The sequence below is a fragment of the Arachis hypogaea genome, chromosome 2, assembly GCF_003086295.3.
Source record: "Arachis hypogaea cultivar Tifrunner chromosome 2, arahy.Tifrunner.gnm2.J5K5, whole genome shotgun sequence".
In the NCBI taxonomy this organism is placed as follows: domain Eukaryota; kingdom Viridiplantae; phylum Streptophyta; class Magnoliopsida; order Fabales; family Fabaceae; genus Arachis; species Arachis hypogaea.
In genome coordinates, this window is record NC_092037.1 from 100,698,925 (window position 1) to 100,707,881 (window position 8,957).

The window sequence follows — 8,957 nt, forward strand, 5'->3', positions numbered from 1 at the left end:
CAATCAGGCCGGAATAGAATCCAGTGATTCTTTTGCGTCTGTCACTAACGCCCCGCCTTCAGGAGTTTGAAGCACGTCACAGTCATTCAATCATTGAATCCTACTCAGAATACCACAGACAAGGTTAGACCTTCCGAATTCTCTTGAACGCCGCCATCAGTTCTAGCCTATACCACGAAGACTCTGATCTCACGGAATGGCTGGCTCGGTTGTCAGGCGAGCGCTCGGTTGTCAGGCGATCAACCATGCATCGTGTATCAGGAATCCAAGAGATATTCACCCAATCTAAGGTAGAACGGAGGTGGTTGTCAGGCACACGTTCATAGGTGAGAATGATGATGAGTGTCACGGATCATCACATTCATCAAGTTGAAGAACAAGTGATATCTTAGAACAAGAACAAGCGGAATTGAATAGAAGAACAATAGTAATTGCATTAATACTCGAGGTACAGCAGAGCTCCACACCTTAATCTATGGTGTGTAGAAACTCCACCGTTGAAAATACATAAGAACAAGGTCTAGGCATGGCCGAATGGCCAACCTCCCAATGATCTAAGATAGCATAAGAACAAAGATAGCTACCCCGATATCTCAATACAATAGTAAAAGGTCCTACTTATAGAAAACTAGTAGCCTAAGGTTTACAAAGATGAGTAAATGACATAAAAATCCACTTCCGGGCCCACTTGGTGTGTGCTTGGGCTGAGCAATGAAGCATTTTCGTGTAGAGACTCTTCTTGGAGTTAAACGCCAGCTTTTGTGCCAGTTTGGGCGTTTAACTCCCATTTTGGTGCCAGTTCCGGCGTTTAACGCTGGGAATTCTGAGGGTGACTTTGAACGCCGGTTTGGGCTATCAAATCTTGGGCAAAGTATGGACTATCATATATTGCTGGAAAGCCCAGGATGTCTACTTTCCAACGCCGTTGAGAGCGCGCCAATTGGGCTTCTGTAGCTCCAGAAAATCCACTTTGAGTGCAGGGAGGTCAGAATCCAACAGCATCTGCAGCCCTTTTCAGTCTCTGAATCAGATTTTTGCTCAGGTCCCTCAATTTCAGCCAGAAAATATCTGAAATCACAAAAAAACACACAAACTCATAGTAAAGTCCAGAAAAGTGAATTTTAACTAAAAACTAATAAAAATATACTAAAAACTAACTAGAACATACTAAAAACATACTAAAAATAATGCCAAAAAGCGTACAAATTATCCGCTCATCACAAGTCAGTTGCGTCTTCGTAATAGCCTCCACCACGGGATCCGCTAGATGCTTTCCTGAAATTGATAGATGACACAGTAAGGGAGGTAGCTCCCCAATTTTCACTTTATTGCCGCCTTCTATGCTCAAAGAGGTCATTGCAGGAGATTCTGGAACACAACAACTGAGATTCCTGCAATCCTTAATAGTAAGTGAATGCAATGATGGCAGATGATTTGGCAAATCTCCTCTCAACACGGGACACTTCCTTATGGTAAGCTCCCTAAGTCGAGGAAATGCATTGTACTCCAGTGCACGCCATTCCTTCCAGCAACGCATTGACGTAAACGAAAGAGTTTCAAGCATTGGAAATGGTGTCGGTGCCTCCAAATAGCATGTATCTTTCTGGTCAAAGTAAAACTCAGCACCTACAATCTCCAGTCTTTCAAACTCTGAAATTGATAGGTGCTTCAAAGAGGGTAACTGTCCAAGTGAAGGAAGCATACAACAATTCTTTAAACAACCGACAGATAGATGGCCCAGTTTAATTTGGGTGATGTTGCGGCAGGAAGAATGTCCCAACCAATTTAGAAAAGTTGTACCCCTGTAACCCCACATTTCCAGTTCTTTCAAATTACTGTGAGGTCGTAACTTGTCCAGTATATCTCTTTCTATTTTGGAATAAACTAGTGAAATAGCCCGTGCGATGCACGGCAATAAATCAAGAAAACTGAAGTTAAACATGGTTTGTTATTGGTTGTTTAATACAAAATAGATTAAACAAATGATGTAATCAAGAATATATTTTTTAGAGTACAACCTTTATGAATGAAGACTATTAAACACCTCGCGATACACAACATTAATGGTAGAGTTTGAGTTTTATCCCCATCTTATTCTGAATCAGTAACCTAATTCCATTTTTTGACTTAACCCTTGATTAAAATAATATTTTATTACTTTTCTTTAAAGCACATTTAAATTCACGTACGTTACTTAATTAGCTTTAGCAGTCAAGTTTGTGTCTGAAAATTATATCTTAATCAACTTTAAATAGTCATAAGCTACGCTTTCATTAAAAGATAGAAAAATAATAAACACTAAATCATTTAACCTTTCAACAACCTTTTAGCTATTATTGTGCTTTTAACTAAATGAATTTGTTAAGGCAACAATCACAGCTCACAACTAAATCAGATTCTCTTAAAAGCATATATACCTTTTTGGGAGATGGTCTTTAAGTAAGCATTTCTTGAGCAAGAAAAAACATAAAAATTTAAATATTTACTATTGTGTATACAAAATACTTGTTTTTGGGTCCACACTAATTGAGCAACACAAACCAGAACCAATCATACAAACCTGTATATAGTTAATCATAATCAGATGAAAGAAATTAAACTGATTAGCTAAACCAGCATTGACTATTTGTAATTAACCATTAAAAGCAAGCGTCATGATCATCATCATCAGAACATGAATTTCTTTCTATGCAATAATTGCTACCACCTCAGCTTCATTTAGCAACTCATCGTATCTGTCTTCAATGTCACCTGCTACTTTGCTAATTACAAATCCATCCCCATGTAATATATTTTCAAAGTTTGAAGGTATTCTTTTTCTGCTTCTATTATCACTAACACAAATTCTATCCAAAGCATGCTACCAATCAAGAAATGAAATATCGAATTCAACATCTCCAGTTTATCATGCCAATATATTTTTACTTTAAAGGGTCCATCACTAAGAATTCGATTCAACATAAATATGATGAGAATAAGCAGAATAAAATAAAATAAAAAACTAACCTAAAATATATGATTTTTATGTTCCTTTCCACTCTAAAACCAAGAAATAAAACGAACAGAAAAAAAATCTAATTTAATAAGATATTAAAATAATGATAGAAGAAGTGAGAAAATTTTAAAACAGGATACCCAAATGGAATTGAGCAATATCAACTTTGGAAAAGAATTTTTGAGCCCGAAACATTTTAAGGTTAATAATTCAAATTCATTTGGGATCATTCACCTAATACTCAAATATCTTTGCAAAAGATAAGATTCACCACAGAATTTCTTCCTTAAAAAGAAAGCAATTCAGGAATCAACGCAAATAGTAAGAACGAAAATAGAAAAAAATCCAATTTATTAAAAAAAATGCAGCAAAAATAGTGGCACCATTTGTGATTCTTTAAATCAAGTTGTTGTCTAACCACACCACCCTTATAACCAAGCATGGAATCTATAATCTCGTGTGAAGATTAGGTCATATAATAAGATGAATAAATTTTAGAAGAATTTTGTAATAAACTTGTAAGTTTCTAAAGAGGGAGGAAAAGTATCAAATAAGTTACTGAAAAAATTGTGATGAATTCATAATAATAATAACAATTGACAGTGTTAGAGTTATATACAAAATTATTAAAAATTTTCACATGAGAGAATCTGATATAGTCTAACACAGAAACAAATATACAATAATGAACAAAAAAATAACTATTAAAAATGAAAGTCCTACAATAATGATAATTTTCATGGAAAAATTGCATGAAAGGTTGAATACCTAATAGTCTCTAAGAGCTACTTGAGCTATTCTAGCTGCATTTGTAAAGCTGATTTTCTCAACATGATCCTCAGTGCAATGGCCTTTTCACAACCCTACCATCAATATTATGAAAAAGTTCTAAAGCTTCCTACCTGCAAATACATAAAAGAAAAAAAAACCCACTAATTCAATTCAATCAATCCATTAAAAATTTGGATACAATTCAGATACAAAATATAAATGCAGATAAGACTCACAGAGATAGAGAAGACAAACCTTACACCAACCTTGCAAATAGAATTATAGTCATTGTAGTGCCAAGTGTGACTCCAAGACAATTACGTCTTCTAGTGCTGAGTGTGATTAAACTTAAACTTAGTTCAGATAAATTCAAATTAGACCTATCATTCTCTTATACATGCTTTAACATATCAAAAGGATTGAATATAATCCAAAAAGAAGAGGCAGAAAAAGAAGAAAATCCCCTGGTGAAACTGAAAAACAAAAGCTACACTTAGATTTCTCACATGCTTGGTAGAATTTTAAATGAAATAAGTAATCTTTATGAGTTTCATTCCACAAAACAAAGCATTCATATTTTTTGTCAAAATTTTGATATCAAATTTTTGACTTAGTAGATAAATTATAATACACATATTGTCAAGTCCCCTCTGGCAATCCCCTAAAAGGTGGAATAGTTTGTAGTAATAACTAATAACCAACCAACACATTATGTCTTGCGCAGAGCATAAGTTCGGGGATCAAAAGGTTGACGCTAAAACTATTGCCATAAAACTGTGTCCCAAACAGTTAAAAGAAAAAGAAAACAAAGAATCATTCAATTCAAGTGGTGAACAATATGTTGTTCACTAAGTAACAACAGCATAGTCTTTCTATACAAACTAAATCAGGTTACTAAGTTACAATATAGATCATTATAATGAGAAAAAAAGCAATAAAACTAAATTTGGTTCTCAATTCCATTTTGAAAAAAACTTTAGAAGAGGAAAAATGTTCATGACACTCATCACATTCACATGGACCTGACATATATAAGAAATTCTAATGTGCAGACTGTCTTCACTGTTTGTTTCTTCCTAACACAAAATAACACACACAGGCCTTACTGGGATACTATTTTTTAATTTTCTTACTCTACAAAAGATGCCATTTCCAAGAATGAAATTTTTATTCTCACACCCTCATCACCATTACGAAATGTCTTTGTGATTTGTGAATATAGCTTAACTTTCATCTTAATATTTTTAAGCATAATTCCTTTTCCTTAATATTTTTAAGAATATAGCTTAAATTCTATCTTGAAAATTGTAAGCATAATTCAGATTCAATTGAGTTCTTAACTTTTAGAAATTTTTAATTTAATCTCTGAAGCTACACTTCATGATTTAATCTAATCTCTTATTGAGGTTATAGTAGGACTAAAATAATTCGTAAAATTTAGTATCAAAAATTGAATAGCACTTACAATTTTACAGACAAAATTAAACCTTTATCTGTTTTTATTATTGACTCAAATAATAACTAGGGGAAGAGGAAAGAACCTCTTGTAAAGTGGACTTCTTGTGCAAGAGGAGAGCAAGGGAGAAGCTGGCACTGACCTGGAAATAGTGAACTTCCTGTGCAAGATGAGGTGTGCTAGAACCTATTTAATAATTACCACTTCAACATGGAGCATTACTGTTATGAAAATGCATGTCCTAATGGCTCTACAGCAGCTGGTGGATTCAATAAAAATGACAATATTTGAAAGTAAATATTTAATCATTACTTGCTCCAGTTGAGCGATTATAAATAGCCAAGTTTTCATCCTTCTACATACACCAAAGATAAGAAATGTGATGCAGCGGCAACTACGTTGCTTTGTGTAACGTGTTAAAGGGAATTACTGGTGCTGTAATGAGTGTATTATTATAAAGATCGAGTGTTACAAAATCTCAAGTTATATGAAAAACACATATTAATAATAAAATTATCTTATTATGAGTTATCTACTTTTACTCTCCTTACAACAATTACTCATTATTGTCCCGCATTATACACATTGTAAGACAATGCTATGCTATGATGCACCGGTGTGACTATGATGCATCATGTACTAAGATAACTTAATGGTATCAATTTGAAAATTGGTAGATTTCACTACCTAAAGACTCAAGTTTGTACCATACAGTGAGTTCATGTATGATATACCAAATTAACCTAGATGAATCTACGTCGTTTTGTTGGTTGAAATGTTGAATATGCAAGGGAACTGGGGCCTGGGGGTTTGTCTATAATACGTTTAATTTGGTTCATCATAGCACACTCCTGGAACAAACTCCAGTTGTTATCTTCTCTTTTTTTTTTTTTGGACAGTGACTCATTGTTATCTTGCTTCTGAGAGCAACTTAGAATTTTTCAATGTAATGACTTGTAAACTATGTGATGGTCTAGTTAAAAGATTTCAACTTTGCATACTGTGTAACATTTTGTACCACAATTATGATAAGTGAATATAGTTCCTACCTAACTAATAAAGTATGAAGTTTACTATCTTGTTAACAATATATATATATATCAAAAATTAAATAGATGAGACCGGATGTTTTGATACCATTATAGCAGAAACCACGCCCTGATTATCTGTGGTAGTGAAATATATGCACCATTGGACAGCGCTGAACTTCTAACTCCTCTAATTTATGCCAAACAAGAATTTGCATTCCAGAACAAATGCACTTCAAATTTGGCAAATCACACCGTTCCAACTTGGTTATCCTAGGGAACGCTACTTTTGTGGAAAGAACAGTAAATAAAGAATTAAGAAGCGGTTTTGAGGAGAGATTGAAGAAAGTTCGAATCTCAATTTTTGAACTGCCAGGCTTTGAGGTCTTGGAAAAATGAATTGAACCTGGTTGGAATCAATCACAGCACACAAGGATAGACAGAGAGACACAGCACAATCATAATTAAGCTCTTAATTAATTAATTTATTATTCAAGTTGAGAGAAAAAAAAAAGAAGTGAAAAAAATAAAAAGCTAAAAATGCGGAACAAAAAATGCATCTTCACCGTAAGTCTGAATAACATCCAAACGAACTTCCTTGCCTTCTGTATAAGATCTGGCCACATTCACCCAAAAAAAATTAAAATAAAATAAGAAATCAAAACTTAACATTGCAAATAATAATAACAATATTAATAATAGAACCCAGAGTCAACGATAAGATCAATGACGCTCTTGGGAATAAACTGGTTGAAGGAATTGATCTGATGGCTGATGAGATCGTACTCCTCGAAGAAGAGTTCTGCAGTCTATTTACAGAAGTTCTTCAATGGCTCTCGCCTAGCACTCGAATACGTCGCGCCGTTTGAGGGAAAATCATCGTCGTCATCGGCATCGTTTTCCTTGCATCGCGATTAAAATGAACAATGGTAACAGAGGAGTTATACAAAGGTGAGGAAATAACATATGAAAGAATGGTGCTGGAAAATTTTAAATTTTGAATATTCTGAAATGAGGGACAAAATTTGGAAAACAGGATAAAAAAAGGGTGCATGAAGAAAATGCATAAGATTTTAGACTGAAAAGTTGGGGCAATGGATATAAGCAATTGATTTTATTGGCTATGAAGGAAGAGAAATCAGGAGGTAAAACATCAAAAACCTTGTATGGTGTGCCCAAACTACCTGAACATGATATATGTGAATATCATAATGTTGAGAGATGCAGATAGCCAATCCCTATGCATGTATACATCATGAAAAGATGTTTTTAGTAAACCGATGGATTTATCCCTCTTGTATCAAAGATTAAAAATGTTTATGAAAATGAATAGGAGATGTGCATTATACAGAGAGAGAAGACATATAAAAATAAAATAAAATAATCAAAAAATTAGATAAAATAGGAGGATATCATGTAGTAGATGGTAGCTGCTATATCTTAAAGGAAAATTATCACATGTTCCGCTTACATTTATGGAACATGAAATTCTCATGTACGATCAAGTAGTGGATATAATTTTGTCTTTTAATATATCTCTCAATGACAAAAATATCCTTTTAGTTAAAGAACTAAAGACAAAAAAAGACAGCAGCTAAATATTGATTTTTGTAGCTTTTGCTTAATTAATTATTGCACCAGTTTTATTGGTTTTGTTTTTTAATTTTTTGTTGTTGGTATAATTTGATATATAATTAATGAATTTTAAACAGTGCACAACTTATTTTTTTCTTATATATAGTATAATTTTTTTTATTAATCTGATTATATGAAGATAATGAGCGACTAAAATTTGGAATTTGTATTATATTATAATTTGTTTTTATATTATGAAGCATTGAACTTAATTATGAAAATACCACAAGCAAAATGAATTTGCATTTTTGTAATAAATGATAAAATTAATATTATTTTAAAAAATTTATAGAACTTCCAAAATTTATTATCTATAATTTTATATCACATTTTAAGCTAAACCTATTAACAAAGGTATTAATACAAAGTTTGTCAAACCATTTAATTTTGTAGGTATCTAAATTTGTAAAAACTTTTCTTAAATATATCCATAACAATTTTGAGTTATAAAATGTTATTAATAACATAATCTAATAGATAATTATGAGTAACAAAAATTATAGCTTGGCTAATCACGGGTCTTGTTTAATGTATTGTCTTTACTTAATTTAATTTAAAATTTCAGAATGTATTTTTTTTATTAGAAGATATTGGTACAATTTTATAATAGGGTAAAGTACTAAATTGGTTCCCTAGGTTTGGACGTAATTCTGTTTTGGTTCTTAAGGTTTAAAGTGTTCTATTTGAATTCAAAAAAGTTTTATTTAGCATCAATTTAGTCCCAGTGAGGTCAAAATTAAATAATTAACAAAATGTCCTACATAACAACAGTTCAAGAACAAAATCGATAATTTGGAGAACAAGTACAAGCTCCAGAAGCACAAAATCAACCATTGATGCATCAATACATTTATTTATCATTTTCTTTAGTTTTATAGAAAATATTTTATTTATATTATAAAAAAATAATAAATAAATATATTGATGCATTAATGGTTGATTTTATGCCTCTAGAGCTTGTACTTGTTCTCCAGATTATCGATTTTGTTCTTGTACTGTTGTTATGTATGACATTTTGTTAATTATTTAATTTTGACCTCACTGTGGGACTAAATTGATGTTAAATGAAACT

At 32.3% G+C, this 8,957-nt stretch overlaps 1 long non-coding RNA gene across 4 annotated transcripts; it reads right to left on the reverse strand.

Moving 5' to 3' along the window:
* Positions 1-409: 409 nt before the first annotated feature.
* Positions 410-8,022, reverse strand: LOC112757528 (uncharacterized). Of its 4 annotated transcripts, none has more exons than XR_011874775.1 (3): positions 4,022-7,738; positions 3,764-3,897; positions 410-2,751 (listed from the first exon to the last, which is right to left on the reverse strand). It is a non-coding gene; the product is annotated as an uncharacterized lncRNA (long non-coding RNA). The 4 variants fall into 4 exon arrangements; XR_011874777.1 differs by lacking the exon at positions 410-2,751 and having other exon boundaries at positions 3,555-3,897; positions 4,022-6,656; positions 6,817-7,719; XR_011874776.1 differs by lacking the exon at positions 410-2,751 and having other exon boundaries at positions 3,555-3,897; positions 4,022-7,152; positions 7,435-7,718.
* Positions 8,023-8,957: the final 935 nt, after the last annotated feature.